This window comes from Taeniopygia guttata, chromosome 2 (assembly GCF_048771995.1).
Source record: "Taeniopygia guttata chromosome 2, bTaeGut7.mat, whole genome shotgun sequence".
Classification (NCBI taxonomy): Eukaryota; Metazoa; Chordata; class Aves; order Passeriformes; family Estrildidae; genus Taeniopygia; species Taeniopygia guttata.
This window is the reverse complement of record NC_133026.1, coordinates 42,482,537-42,495,746: the sequence shown is the minus strand read 5'-3', so window position 1 is coordinate 42,495,746 and position 13,210 is coordinate 42,482,537. Positions and strand designations below refer to the sequence as shown.

Genomic DNA, 13,210 nt, shown 5'->3' with positions numbered 1-13,210 from the left:
CCTGTGGTCATCAGCTGGGTCAAAGATGGCAAGGAAGACAGGGACAAGGTGTGGTCCTCCTTGCTCAGACACCCTGCCCCAGGTACAGGGTGTGACAGCCAGTGGAGCCATCCAAACAACCCCACATGAACCCTGCAGCTGCATGGGCCAGGCAGCCAAAGGCACAAGCTGACCTTCCACCAGGACACGCACAGTTCCCTCCTCCTGGAGACAATATTCTTCTCTTGCTGTTTCCAGATTCACCAGCTGAGCAGGAGAATTTTATTTGGTCACTGAGTTCCTTTCTTCAAGTTTTTTGGGAGCTTCTCCATTCCTGATTGGTGCTTGCAGCTTCTTTGCTGCCCAGGGTCATCTGGCTCCCAGCAGAAATGTGTCTAAGCAACAACAGATGCAAGTTTTGGAGCCCCCAGGAGTTCCCTCTGAACAGCAGCAGCAAAAAAGAGAAGCATTTTATAAGCACTCACCAGTATGACAAATACAATGGTACCATTTGTAGAGGACACATTAAAACAAGCAAAGTAATTACTATGCAGTTTAATTAGCTCAGAATTTAATCACCCTTGCAATTGAGAAAAGAGACCAGAGTCTGTTTCTAAATTAGGCAGCACAAAATTACTCAGTGCCTATCCTGGAACATCAGGTAGGTAAATCTATGTACCTTTTATGTCTCAAGCATGTGACACAATCATCCCTTTTATTCCCCATCCCATCAGTGATTCCAGTGATCCACCAGATCCTTTAAAACAATCGGCAATAAACAAGAGTGATTATGAAGCCCCCTAAGCTGCAGTTTGTGCAATACTTTTTCCAGCATTAAATTTTTTCTGCCACCACAGATAAAAATGTACTTGGCTGATCAGGACAGGAGAATTCCATTTTTATTCCTGCAATGTTTGCAGAAGAATGCCCCATCCGTTCTGGTTTAGAGAGGGAGAGGAATGAGAAGCATTCCCCTTCTGAACACTTTTCTGTGCAAAGGCCGTGCAAGATGAATAGTTTTTGGTCTGCTGCATCAACAAAGCAGATAATTTCTTCCATTCTTCTTCAAGCTGCTGTGAGCTTCTTTACGCTTGGCTCAGACAGATCCCTCTCTTCCAGTTCGCTTCATTTTTCTTTCCTGTATTGGCTTTTGTTGAGACTGGGAAACTGTCTGACAGTCAGCTGGTGCCCCACTCAGGTGCTTTAGAAAAAGAGAGGGAGGATTTTAAAGACATTGTGCTTTGCTCTATTGGATACAAGGTCCTGGAAAGTAGGAACACAACTGCACTAGGGTGTTGCAGGTCCAGCTACCGTTATGGATAGCTGGGCAAGAGGGGTGCATGGAATGAACCTCAGGGAAATGAGAATAGAGGTAAGTTAGAATGCAGATTTGCAGAGTGTAACAGAGGTAGCTGGAGGTGCTCTGAATCAAAAAATCCACCAGCTGATGAGGGTCACTAATGTAAGGATCAGAAAGATGTAAGTAGAAGCAAAGTGGACTTCAGCAAAATGTTAAGAAGAATGAGTATAATGAAGGATGAAATCAAGTCAATGATGATTCAATCCAAGAGAGCAGTGTGCAATACTCAGCTTGTCAGTATCTGCTTCTCAGTATTGGCCATCATTTAAGGTGTCTGTAGCTGTACTGTTAATATGTTAATATGTCCAGCCACTACAATGAAGATTTATGTGCCATGCATGGAATCAAGCACATCACTGTCCTAGGAGCCCTACTCCACAAACACAGGTGAGGATACCCGATGCACACAGGAATATATATATGTCTGTGAAGAACAGACACACACACACACACACACACACACACACACATATATATATATATTTATATGTGTGTGTGTGTGTATGTGTGCATATACATATGAGATATATATGAACTATTCTCTTATATTTCCAAGAGGTGTTGAGAGTTGCCTTGTCTCAAGACCAAGTCAAACAGGCACAGCCACCCAGAACTAGTTAGTCTGTGTGAACGAAGGAAGAACCAGCAATCTCCTTTTTCCAGGCTCTTCCCAGGAAAAGGTAATCTTATTTTTTCTTAATGAATTGTTAGAAGATCCTTTTACCATGCTGGATTATTTAAAACTTGCTCAATTTTGCAGTGGGTTCCCTGGGATTAATATTTTAAGTGCTCCTGTAGTGAGCATTAACAAAATTTGGGAGAGGCCATTGCTGTCTTGTTGGATATTGATTTCTGTTGATAAGGAAGCATTTTGACTGGGTTACAAAGTGTCCTTCTCTAAGATGCTTAAAATAGGACCAAGGAACCATTATGATATAAACTAATCTGCTGGACATCAAATTCAGAGATGATCCTGAAATTGTTTAGACATCGATTCTTTGTTATCTTTTCCTGTGGAGCATATTGCTCAATTCTGTTACCATTGAACTGCTGTCAGAAGGAAATTTCAGTGAGCAGCAGCAACACAGAAAATTTAAAATTTAGCTACTTTTTTTTTTTTTTTCCACTACAAAAGACTTTGGTCTTTTTGCTATTTTCACAGTAGGAGCCTGGAATCAGAGAAATTGCAGCTTTTATATATTTTTACTGCACTTCAGTGGAACAAGGTTATTATGGTTACTAAGCCAGCTGGCCATGAGAGAATGGATGTTTCAAATGTGTCACAGTGCTACTCTCAAAACTGTAAAAAAGACCTCAAATTAAAGGATACCAGGAAGTTACCTAGTCCCATAGAATTGGTCCATGCAAAAATAGGGAGAAACTGGGACACTTCTTCCCCTTCTGAGTTCATTCCTATTTGTTTACTACTTCTGAGAGCCTAGGATGAGAAGAACAATCCACAGCATGTGCAGTGTGGGCCTGAGCCAAAATCCATAGAAATCAATTGGAAATTATCTTTCTTGGGAGGTGGACTAGGCTTGGTATTAATCACAAGCTGCCAAACCTTAAGTAGTTGTGTTTGTGCTAATGCAATGTTGTATTGCATAACAGGTCCTGTTCTGATTTAAATCTTCTCTTTCTTCCTAGAAGGGGTAGGCCATTTAAAGTGCCACTGGCTTGAAATGAACAGAAGCTTCCAAGAGCTGTGGGAAAATGTTCTGGGATCCTTTTTGTATCTGAATATGATCTCATGAGTTTCTCAGTACTTGTGTATCTGAGAGCAGGTTTCACCAGATGAATTAGAGCTCGCCGGTGGTTCAATGCAAGACATGGCAGATCTTTCACCTGTTGGGAATAAATAAAGAAATTTGTTTTTTTCAAACTGACCCCAACATCTCAGTCTAAATAGCATTCTAAAACCAGCAAGGAAACTACCTGGAAAAAAGCAAAATCTTTGTGTTTCTTAGCTTGGCTCACCATCCTACCTATGTTTGTTCTTCCCCCCTTGAATGCATTAACCTTTTTTCTCCCCCCATTTCCATCCTCAGCCTGGCAGGTCACAATGCAGGCAGTGTTGTGGATAGCTTGGCTGTATTCTAAGCAAGCTGGAGCTACCATTTTAAAACCTTCTTCTGATTCATGAAGACTATGAAATAACTGGTCCCCCACGTGTCCACAGAGGCACAGCTCTGTCCTGGCTGCATGTAGTCTCATACTGAAGGTCTAGGTATAAAGCTAATGCATTCATAAAGAGACCCTGGGAAGAAATGCTTGTATTTTTTAGGAGACAAAATCTTGTTCACTTTTTTTAAAATAGGTGTTTTTTCCTCTTTGTTCAGACCACATTATATTGCCTTTCAGGGTGGGATTAACTGACAAAACCAGCCTAACCCAAGAGCCTTGACCACAAACCCTGGGAAGGAAATGAGGTTTTGCCATAGCTATTTCCTTGCTACCTGCACCCAGAGACAAGATACTGTGGTGAAATGTTTACTGTCCTTACTCAGTCAGTAGTTAAGGGTAGAAGTCCAGATCTAGCAGAGAAAATAGGTGTCTCCCACACATTTATCTCCTGATGAAGAGCAGAGCCATCAGCTAGTCCCTGTGGCTCTTTAGATTGTGCATGGAGACAGAGAAGTGCCTCCAAACATGCAAATCCACAACATCCTCCTCAGAAACCACAGCCACAGAAAACAGAGAGGAAAATACAAAGGAGTAAATCTTAGTTCCTGTTTGTCTCCAGGAGGGGAGAGACTATCTTTGTGTCACAGAGAGCCACCTTGTTCCATTCAGGATAGGCAGCTTGTCCTCATTTCCCCTAAATGGATACCAAGGTGTTTTCTGGGAACTGGCAAAGGAAAATCACCCTTTGAAGCTAAGCAGCTGGCAGGTGTTTTATCCTTTTTTCCAAAAATAATGCCTGTTAAAAGCTCTCTTCCATGGCATGAGAGACCCAGATCCAGTTATTGTCACTTTCAGTGAGGATCGACACAGACCCTTTCCATTTTCCACAACAATGCTGGGACCAACAGGCAATTAACTATTGTGAGGGGAGGGCTGGGGAAGCACTTTTGGTCTTTCCTGTTAAACTCAGTCCATTCTTGCATTTTCACCATTGTGTCTGTGGGCTGATTTAATGTCATTTTTGCTGTAAAGGATATTTTTGATTTGGAACGAAAATTTTGATGAAAAAATGCCAATCCTATTGACAAATTTTCACCTCCTAGCAGCAGACTTATTTTTAAAAATGCTTTTAGGTGAAGAGAATTCTAAAAATCTCTGCAGAAAGCAGGAGTCAGTAATGAAATTTTCATTTTATTAAGAGACCTCAATGTCATTTTTATTATGAGTGAAAAGAAAAATACATGAGATTTGTCTTTTGTGTCTCATTTCCAGCCTTAGGGAGAGAATGTATCCAGAAGCAACTTTAACTATCAGTAAAGAAAAAGAGTTATTTGAATTTGTTGCATAAGCTAATTACTGTTACCTTCTGTGTATGAAAAAAAATCTGCAAAGAATGGGAGAATTTTGTCTGTGAAGTTTAGCTTTGTAAAATTTATGGCTACAGAATTCAATGAAATCAGTAGAGTTGAATCAACAGAGAATTCAGCTTCAAAAGAATGAGTACCCCATGGTCTCAACAGACCAGTTTGTCAGTGGGCTGTCAGTTCCTAGAAATCAACTGCATTAGTTCTGGGAAACAGGGGTAACTGTAAACAACTCTAACAGAAGTTTTCAAAAATATTGCATTCTTTCATGTCTGGATTTTCTGTTTCATGTACCCATAGCTAAACGAGGCAAAATTGCTAGTGACTTGGAAAGTGTATTGGGATGTCTCTATTTAAAAGGGATGAGACAGGTATTGTTGGGAAGTGGAGCGAAAACAGCTGAAAGAACTGAGAGCCACAAATTTGATGTGCATTTTCTGTCATTTTTGTCTTATAGAAATATGAGGTACTTAATGAGAGCTGCTTCTCATAATACCATATTTCCATGCCCTTGGCAGCAGTACAGAGGTCAAATCTTCACAGAACTATTATTTGGTGATCCGTCTGATGTGCTGAGCACAAACATGCTTTTCTTTGCCCTGGGCATGCTGTTTTACTTCTATTCCCACTTGCTTCTTTATTAAACATGCATATTGTGTCAGCAATGGAGAGCTGCCACTGGCCTCATTTCTGCAAGCTGCCTTGGAGTCTGACTCAATGTATTTCACTGAGAGTCTGGCAATTCAGGAGAGCACTTCTCACCTGAGCAGTCCCTTAGTTTCCAGTCTGTCACCTTTGGTGAATAGTGGCATAAATGTGGATGATCACTGCAGGCACACATGACAGAAGTAGGTGTCATGTTTCTTAATATTTCACCCTTCCCAGGTGACGGCAGCAAGCCTCTTTTCTGCAAGAGACCAGAATGGAAACATTGTGGGTTTGCTTGAATGTTTGAACCTTCTTTCCCTATTTTTTTTTTTTTTTGATTTGTTACTAGGATGAGGTGGCACTAACAGTCTAGTTCTCCTGCTAGATTTTTCTTACAACTATACTCAGGAACAGATGCAATTTCCTCATAAGATCAGGTTGTTCTAAAAGTCTGTGCAGACTCATGCAAATGTATATAATTTAATGCAAGAGTGAATCATATGCTTCTCAGACTGTATAGGCTGAGACTTTAACTCTTGTTGGTTGTTAAATTCTGTCCCTGAGAGCCCCTAATCCACATGGTTTTATCACATGTTTTATTGTCCAAAAGTGTCGCAAATATACACCTTGTGTGAATTAAAGTCTGCTAGAAACATGAAAGAGTGGTCAGAGGGACCTGCAGGAGGTGGCATGTGGGTCGCAGATCAGGCCCAGGGCAAGTGCTGACAGTCAGACTCCTAAAAAGATGTGAAGTTTGAAATTCATGTTTGGGTCAGAAAGCTCTGCCCAGGTATGGCTGTAAAAGTGATCAATGTAATTAAGCTGATTATGAACCAGTTTAGTTCTGATGAAATCCAGCTTGTGCAGGGAGCCAGCAAAAATCCTCTGTAGCCCATCATACTCCAATAAAGCTCTTTTTGCTGCTGTATACACCCCATGAAAAGACATTTCACGCACAGCGAAGGCCATATACACACACTAAGATTTTGTCTGTGATGCTGTTGGAGTCTGGTGTTCTCTGACCAGGCTCCTTCAGATAATCCATGATGGGGGTTTAAAGTTCAATATCAAATTATTAGTGTAAAGACTTCTAGTCTTACTTGGGCTTTCACAGGCTTAAGAATTTAAAGCAATGACATTACAACAATTCATGTTTTCATTTTTCATCTCTACACTAAAACTAATAACTCTATTATAAACACTAGGCAAACATAAGTATACCCTAAAAAAGCCCCAACAGTTACAAAACCGGATAAGCATCTGCATTTATGAAAGAATTAAGCAAGTCTCAGATAATTTAAATAAAGAAAATGTTGGACATGTTTCTCCATGCAAGTCTAGAGCTTGCTGTGAGAGCCAAGCTGTTTAAACCAGCTCCTTTCTGGCATTAGAGATCCATTTGAACCTTTAAGAAACAGACAGGCACCTTGTGGGTTTGCCGTCTGCACAAGCATTTGCCCAAAAAGCCATCAAATGCATTCAGAGGCAGAGAGGTCCGTGAGGCGCTATTAGACCAGATGTAACATCTGGCTCAAGGAGTCTCTAAGGCCTGAGATGGCAGCAATTGAGAGGGTATTTCAGAGGAATTATCCACTTGTGGTAGCCCTGTCTCAATAGCCTTCTCATCGACATCTGCTCCTACTGATGCTTAAAAAGAAGGCACATCCACCTTCTGTCTGATCTTGAACATCTGTTGGTTAGTTCTGTATTAGTCTTAGAAAGTGAAAGTGGGGTTAAATTACTGTGTGAAGAGAGAGAAGCAAACTGAAAAATACAGTATTAAAGTATGCAGAGACAGACTCCCAAAATACAGCTAACCTTGCTCAGCAGATAGAAGTCAAAATGAAAATGCCTGTCCAGCAGCCTCTCACATGTAAAACCTTGCATATACAGGTTTATGTAAAAAGCTGTATATATAGAGTGGGAAATGAAGTTAATCTGTTCTTGGCAAATAAAATAGATCGGGAACTGCAGAGAAGTGATCTGTTTTTCTGTGGATGATAATTGTTTGCACTGATGTGAAGCGACCCCAGGGAGGTCAGCTTTTGTGCTTGTGGATCTTAATTGAAGTCAGCTGGACTAAAAGCATGTGTGGTTTCATGGAGCCCCATTTCAGGTTTAGGGTGATTAATGTATTCATAGTTCTACCCTGTACGCTGGCCAAATGAGGACTCCACCATTCTTGGCACCATGCCTCTGCCACTTCAGAGATAATCCCTCCCTCAGAGACCTCTCTAGACAGACCATGACTGGGGAAGATCAGAGAAGAGTGGCCTCTCTGTTGGCACAGATTATTCAGTGTATGCATATGCTTTTTTTAAGGAGAGATTTTTTTGGTCCTGAATTTGTTTAAAGGTATCTGCTACAACTGGTAGGTAGGAACACTTTGGAGAGAGGTCTTACATGTATGAGTTATCCAAGGAGGAAAACCAGAACAGCAAAACCTGTGGGAAGAGCTGAAGAAGCCTGAGTGAGGAGCAAAGCAAGACAGGTAAGACGGTGCAGGATGACTGCCATGCTGAGGGGCCAAACAGTGCATTTGGCTTTGGAGGAAGAATCGTGGGACAGGATACCATTAGGAAACCTGACTGGGGGAGGCAAAGAAACAAACACCTGGGCAAACTGACACCAACTTTCAAAGCACCCATATGAAACTATCACCCTTCTTATTTTGTGCTTATAGGACTGATATAGCCAAGCAAGTAACTTCAGTGTTTGACAGAGACAGGACTCTCATGAGGGGCTGGCCAATGCAGCAGCTGCCTTTAAAGTGTCTGGCTTTACTGTGCATGCACAACAAATCCTGGCAGGCAGGGCTGACTGCTCAGGACCACCATAGCAGACTGGAGTTGTAGGCAGGACCTCTGTCGTGTAGATGTTAGATTGTTGCTGGCACTCACTTTCACCCAGGGCTGAGTCAAGGCACAAACCCGCCTGAAGCACTTCCTGGAAGGTTCACAAAGCCATCAGTCAATGCTAAAATGGTGTGGGTGATACACCCTTCTGCAGGGAATGAGCACTCAAGGCACCAGAATGGAGAGAAAAGGAATGAAAAAATAAAGGGAAATTCACAGATATACCAAAAACTAGATGCATTTTTCATGTTGGGTGCATTATTTACTATTACTACCTTGAGAGATTATATTTTACTTGTGGCTGCAAAAGTGAATGAAGATAATGAGACACAATCAAGGCTGTATGAACATCTCAATCAATGTGCACGTCATGCCCTCCACCAAACCTGGCATTGCACTCCATTTAGCAAGAAGTTCTCTACCCCCATACTGGATAAGAAAAAGCTTTTCAATCTGTTGGAATCATATCAGGCATTTAATTAAGTGTCTCTGTATTTGTTCAGTTAGTGAGAAAACAAGCTGCTTAGTGCAGGCTATTTTCGAGCAGGAACTACACAAGGGTGAGTCTGCAAATTAGGAATGGTTGTTAGAATCACTATTATAGGGATCATTCTACTCTTCCATGTGCTGCTTGTTTTCTCTCACAGGCTTCTTGTTCCATACAACTGACTTTAATGGCTACAGTTGCATTTCTGAGCCAGTGAAGGGTCCCAAAAAACTGCAGTTTAATGTTAGTGAATGGAAAGCAGAAAAAGAACTTGTTATATTAGCTCAGAGTTAGGGAAACAAAGCAACAAGTGAATAACAGTACTGGCAGGTGAACTTGGAAAGAGCTGTAATAGAACTTTTTCCATCCACAGTTCTACTCAAAGAGATAACCTGACCTGTATGGAGTTGCAATGGAAAGGATTTAATGTAGGAATTTTAGAATTATTCAGCTGATTTGACCCATTCCTAGAAGAGCACAAAAATGTGACAGAGCTGTTGCTACAAAAGCTACTTGATACTTTTTGAAAACATAGGGTGTGAATCTCTTCTCCTGAACCAGCAATTTTTCAGCAATTACTTCTGAGCCGTGGAAAGCGAAACATTCGTTTAGAGCTGTCAATTGCACAGAAATCTTCCATGTCGAGCAGTTTTTCATGCAGCAATTTTTAAAGGATTAAATCCTGAGGAGTAGTTTCTGTAAATTTATCCCCATTCACTGGAGGTGGTGTATGTTATTGAGTCCAGTAGTGAATTTCTTGCAAGAGAATGGTGTTTCTTTGTCAGATTCCTGTGTCTGGTTTTATGACACCAGGATATATAAGTGTCACGATCCGCTTATAGCGGGGTGTCGTGATAGTTCGTTAGCCGATCTCAAAGTGCAAAAGACAAACAGCAGGGGACTATCAGTTTAATCACAACAGATGCACCTTTATTAAGGGCCAAAAACAATAAATGAGATAGTGGGGTCAGAAAAGAAATAAAAAGGAGAGAGAGAGAGAGAGAAGGGGGGATGGGAATAGCTACCAACACAGACGAGGTCCTCAGTGGTCCGGACGATGGGGATCCGTCTTGTTGTGTTGGGGAGAGTCTCCAAAGTCCTGCCCAACCCAGGGGTCCAGTTATAGTCCACAGAGGGAAAAAGGAGGGAACATGCCTATTGAAATTGCTCATCCAGGCAGAACAAACACGATGACGAATAAGTCTATTGAAGTTACTGGAGAAGAACAGGTCATGTCATTCCCCCTCCCACCACTCACAGTCTCAGTCCTTGGGGAGAGGGTTCTTGATCTCCGTCTGTCACGGTGGTAACGAGGCAGATGAGGGGTCTGCAGTGAGAGACCACCAGAGTCACCCCAACAGTTCATTTGGCTTAAAAGTGGAGAGTGAAGCAGGAATTGCAGCAGGTCACTCTGTGCTGGGTCCACGCTGGGTCTTCGCCAAGTCCTTGCCAACTCCTTGCCAAGTTCTTGCCGGGCCTCGTTCGGAACAGAACGTAACGGTACAGCGGCTGCACCGGCACTGTTGCCTTCTCCAAGCCGGATCTGCAGTGGGGGAAGGGAGTTCCTTGTCGTGGCAATCGGCAGGCAAATGAGTGAGGGTCTTCAGACAGCCTCTTAAAATAAGTCAGGACATAACATATAAATTCGCAGGCATGGCTAAAAAGAAACGGGAAGAGTTTTCTGAAAAGCTCCATGAACTTGGCTTGCAGCTGAGGGGCAGGGAGGAAAGGAATGGGAGCAGCCACTGTTACTCCTGGAAAGCACCAATGCTTTCAGCAGCACAGCGTGGCTGGCACACATCCTCTCCTGCCAGGGCAGCTCGTTTGGCTTGCTAAAACTCGGGCATAGCAAAATAGACAAAGGGTCTGTATTTTTCTGCTGCCCCAGCAATCTGCTGCCCTAATTACGTGCCTACAACTTATGCTGGCTCATAACCATGTGATGAAGGCTGTTCCTGAGGGCTTTTTTTTTGAAGCAGCTCTTGATTCTTAGGACAAGAGAGGCAAAGGTATAAAGCTATAAGCCCTCAGGAAGGGAAATAAATAAATTAGAAAATATTTTGCTGCAGCTTCAGAATGAAATTTTTATTTGTTTCAAGGCCTCCCAAGATGATGTGGACCAGAAAAGTGTTACCACAATACAGAGTCATATGTATGAGGCAGAAGATTCAGAAACTAAATCTAAGATACATCATTAGCTTTAGTGTTCCAGTAAAAGAATAAAAGCATAAACCAACAAATAGCTGTCTAAGGAATTTCAAAGAAGCCATCAGTGAAACAGTGAAAGAGACAAGGCAATGTCTGTATCCAGCCATTACTCAAAACAATGAGAATATCTCATGAGCAATGTATGAGAATGTATGAGCACTACACAAACTGATTTTCTCATGCCATAGCTATGAATTTACTTTATGGGGGTCTTTATGGGCGTGTGGTGGTGGTGTTTGTCAGTAGTGATAGAAAACTACAGGGCAGCAGATGTTTAAGACTATTAAAAATCAGTTTTGCAATGGTGCAAAACAAAAAAAAGACTGCGTTCATGATCTCCGAAAAGAATTGCATCTAACATTATTCTAAATGTAGGGTCCACATGTGGACTTCCTTGCTTGAAAGCCTGGAGAGCTCTCTTCCTAAATTTGACAATTCACATGGTATGCTATTATAATCACAGCATCACTCAGCTAGGAAACACCTTTAATATCATTGAGTCCTACTGTTAACCCAGCACTGCCACATCCACCACTAAACCATGTCCCTAAGCACCACATTTACAGGTTTTTTAAATACCTCCAGAGATGGTGATTTAATCACTTCCCTATGCAGCCTGTTCCAGAGCTTGATAGCCCTTTCAATGGTGTAATTTTTCCCATTATCCTATCTCAACCTGCCCCAGCACAACCTGAGATCATTTCCTCTTGTCCTATCACTTGTTCCTGGGGAGAAGAGACCAACCTCCACCTGGCTACACCCTCCTTTCAGGTAGTTCTAGAGAACGATAAGGTCTCACTCTCTTTTTCTCCAGGTTAAACAACTGCAGTTCCCTCAGCTGCTTCTCACAGGACTTGTGCTCCAGACCCTTCAGCAACTTTGTTGCAATGCTTGGGATGCATAATATGTAGAATGTTTGTCTGAACCAAGTAGAAGAAGTGCTTTTTGTCTTGGAATAACATGTTAGTCACAAAAACAGCCTAATTTTAATGTCCTGACTCCTGCTGGCCCAGAGGGCTCCAAATTCTTTAGACAGCTCTGCCTGCATTGTCATTTGTCACAGCTAATCCTCAGGTGAAGAGGTGAACATAAAGGTAGGAAGTCTTTGGGAGCAGAAATTGTGAATGGAGGCTCTTTGTCAACACTGAGGAAAAGTCCCAGGAGGAAAGTATCCAGGAAGGTTGATGGAAGCGATGAGCTGAGTGGAAGGGCATTGCACCAACCTGGCTGACAACACAAATGGTGGAAAAGGCTATGCAAAAAGCAACACAAATTGTGCAAAAAGCATAGGATAAAGAGGAGAATCCTTCCTTGTTTATTGGATCTTGCACAGAATACACAGAAATGAGGGATGAGTCTTGTTCCCATGAACTGGCAAAGTACCATGCAAGAAAACAACTTCTCTTCTTGTAGCCACAAGTGTCTTCTTACCTCCATTTTTTACGTAAAGTTTTCTCCCTATTTCACCCTTTCCTGTCTTGTCAGAGGGTATTTGGAGGCCTCTTGATATTCCAGCATCCAATGCTGTATGAGCATTATACAAGGAACAGATGCAGTTCCATGGTGTCTTGGGATGTGTAATCATCCGTCCCCTCTCCTGATGTTGCTGCTGTCACCCTATAGGGAAATGGGGCAGTATCTGCTTTGGGTCCTGTGTAAACATGATACCATAAATGCATTGCAGAAATGTGTCTGTAACAAATACTTTATTCATATCCATAATGCTTTCGTTTCTAGAGACTTGCTATTGATTGATACTGGTACTCATATAAGAATCTGCCAATATCAGTCATTGTATTTTTACTCCACATATTCATGCTCAATGGCAGCAAAAGCAATAAATTTTTCCTTGAGACTGTTTGCAATCCAGCTCATTTGTCATTTTTAAATGGACACCTGGGGTAGATTCTGTCCAAGCAAAGCAAATCAATACAGTTAGTTACACTAAGTGCCTTTGAACAAGGATATTTGAAAGGGGAGAAGGAAAAGGTGCTGCAGCAAAGAAAATGATGGTGAGGAGAGGTGTGTGTGCTGCAGGCTGGGAAAATGGCATCCAGCTTCATGTATGCCTTGGGAGTGAGGAAGGGATGGAGGATCAGGAGAAGAGAATTATAAAAGGATGGACCATGCTGAGCAAGAAACTGAAGAAAAGCCAAAGAAGAAGGCTTAGGAAAACAAGAAGATA

General features: G+C 42.0%; 1 long non-coding RNA gene across 2 annotated transcripts; it reads right to left on the bottom strand.

The window, feature by feature from the left end:
- Positions 1–518: 518 nt before the first annotated feature.
- Positions 519–10,019, bottom strand: LOC115493706 (uncharacterized). 2 transcript variants are annotated; one of them, XR_012054600.1, is made up of 4 exons: positions 9,843–10,019; positions 5,590–5,734; positions 2,681–3,184; positions 519–1,180 (listed from the first exon to the last, which is right to left on the bottom strand). It is a non-coding gene; the product is annotated as an uncharacterized lncRNA (long non-coding RNA). The 2 variants fall into 2 exon arrangements; XR_012054601.1 differs by lacking the exon at positions 5,590–5,734 and having other exon boundaries at positions 9,843–10,014.
- Positions 10,020–13,210: the final 3,191 nt, after the last annotated feature.